At 35.1% G+C, this 2,162-nt stretch overlaps 1 long non-coding RNA gene across 1 annotated transcript in view; it reads right to left on the bottom strand.

Moving 5' to 3' along the window:
• The window catches only part of LOC109298997, a 13,024-nt gene extending 11,184 nt beyond the window's left edge, over nt 1-1,840 (bottom strand). The window contains exon 1 of the long non-coding RNA XR_002097744.1: nt 1,785-1,840. This is a non-coding gene — a long non-coding RNA (uncharacterized LOC109298997). The remainder of the gene's footprint in view (nt 1-1,784) is intronic.
• Nucleotides 1,841-2,162: the final 322 nt, after the last annotated feature.

The raw sequence follows: 2,162 nt of genomic DNA, 5'->3' as shown, positions 1-2,162 counted from the left end.
TTAAGATCCTTCATAGTGTATAAATACAGCATTGCAATGCTACTAGCAGTCGCAGGACCCAGGAAGACTGGATACATTCTGTCCAAATTTCAGGAACATTTCTTACTGCTTACCTCATAAACACTTCTGTTTGTGGCATCTCTGTGTCTCTGAACCAAACATGATATTGACTTAGTGGTTGTTGGTTAAATTATGTGTTACACTGAGTGGCAGTGTGTACTGCAAATTTCTTTAAATAATGCATAAACTAAGAGGCCAAATCCTGAAGCGGGTTCATGTGCCAACAGAGATGCTTTATTTGTCACATTATTATAACAATCTATAGTAAGCAAGCAATTCATATTTGTACATTGTTTATATTGTACTTATTGGCATCACTGGTCTGAAATGCACATTTTCACCAACAGACCTGTAACAGACAAGTTTCCAGCAAAAAAAATACAAAAAAACAAACAAACCCTAAAGTCTAGAAATAAAATGTGTAAAATCCAATTTCTGTTTGCTGTGTTTTTATTAGCTTCAAGAATGCAGATTTACAGTTCCTAATGCAATCAGGAAGCCGCATGGCATTTTCTTGCTTTGACTCTCCATACGTTAAAATTTGCCAGGTTGAAATAATCTATTTATCATTATTTTAGAAAGGTACATAAAGTCCCAATTTCACATGGGTGTATGTACTAAACATATTTTTTCTGCAGGTTTTGTTTTATACTTCTGTCTTACTGAATCAGCTGGTGGCTAAAAGTTAAAATTATGAGTAAAATAGATTATTGATACTACAAAATCATTATTTCTAGCATTTAAGTTTACCAGAACAAAGCTATGTTTCCTGTATTCCCCTTCAGGAAACACATGCATTTCAAAGGCAATAATTTGAAATGTTACTCCTCCAAACATCCCTTGGATATGACTTGTCTCAAATAATGTGGTAAGGGAAACAGAAGACAGAATTTTGTTGAAGAGCATGGTAAAGGGCAACATGGAAGACGGTTTAAAAATTCAGCAACGGGAGATGGATGCTGGTTCTTTTCCCAATTTATATTTACTAAAATTACTAATCTAAAAATGAGGTTGAATTATAAAATACATTTTAATCATTCTAAAACAATTTTTTTTACCCCGAATTTCTGTCATTGAAATTGAGGAAAATACCTCTAAGTAGCACAAAAATCAACATACACCTTGATGCTAATCAGACTTTCTGAGAAACACTTCAGTTTTCGAGATGATTAATTACTATATAATAAGTTTTTCTCTTACAACTAGTAAATATACCAGTGTCCATTCACATCTCAAAAATCATTACTACAGCTTGCACTACTTTGGCACATTTGCAGTCAGTCAGAGAGATGAGACTGATGAAATAGGCTGTTGCCAAGGACCTTTGATTCCTACTAAACCCAAAGTTTAAACTAGCTGTCCGGCGGTGTCAGCAGCAGTTCTAGTGATGTAGTGCTGAAGGACTCACTTCATATCATGGCTCATAATCTATCTGATCCCTCCTAAACACTTCATTACATGGGTGTTATGACCCTTTCTTTTTTGTAATAATCTTGAAGTTCCACTAAGCAAGATATCCTTCATCCTGCAATTCTACTGTTGCTTAGCTGCTCCTGGTAATGAAGCTCCTCTTTCACATCCCTTCAGACTGTTTTAACTCATTTCAATAAGTTATATTCATTTTTTGCTTCAATCTTAAACTGAATAATACAGCCCTATGCCCCAAGCTTATTAGTAAAGCTTCTAATTTATTATTAACTGGAGAAGAATATATGTTGTTGTACACGTGATGATGCACTTCACCATCGCACCCCCCTTTCACAATTCTAGATCTACACATAGCTGTCTCCTATGAAAGTTCATGTCTCTGAACCAGTTAGTACCTGAGGTGCCACCCCACCCTGCCTTCTACCTGATTTCAGACTAACACAGCTAATTCTCTCTAATGAAAGTCAAAGAGATCCTTAGTATGACCAGCAAATTTTATGGGCTGGGGCACATGACTTATAAGCAGGGACCCTGGTTTTCTCTGATAAAAAAAAAAATCCCCAATTTTCAGATTAAAAAAAGTAACCCATAATTAACACTTTTGCATGATCAAAATGAAATGTCACTAATATATAGATACATACAGTCGTGTTTCATTTTAATCACAGAAAAAT

Source organism: Gavialis gangeticus, unplaced genomic scaffold, assembly GCF_001723915.1.
Source record: "Gavialis gangeticus isolate Ggan-Ray unplaced genomic scaffold, GavGan_comp1, whole genome shotgun sequence".
In the NCBI taxonomy this organism is placed as follows: Eukaryota; Metazoa; Chordata; order Crocodylia; family Gavialidae; genus Gavialis; species Gavialis gangeticus.
The sequence above is the reverse complement of the archived record's forward strand: the minus strand, read 5'-3'. Positions and strand labels throughout refer to the sequence as shown.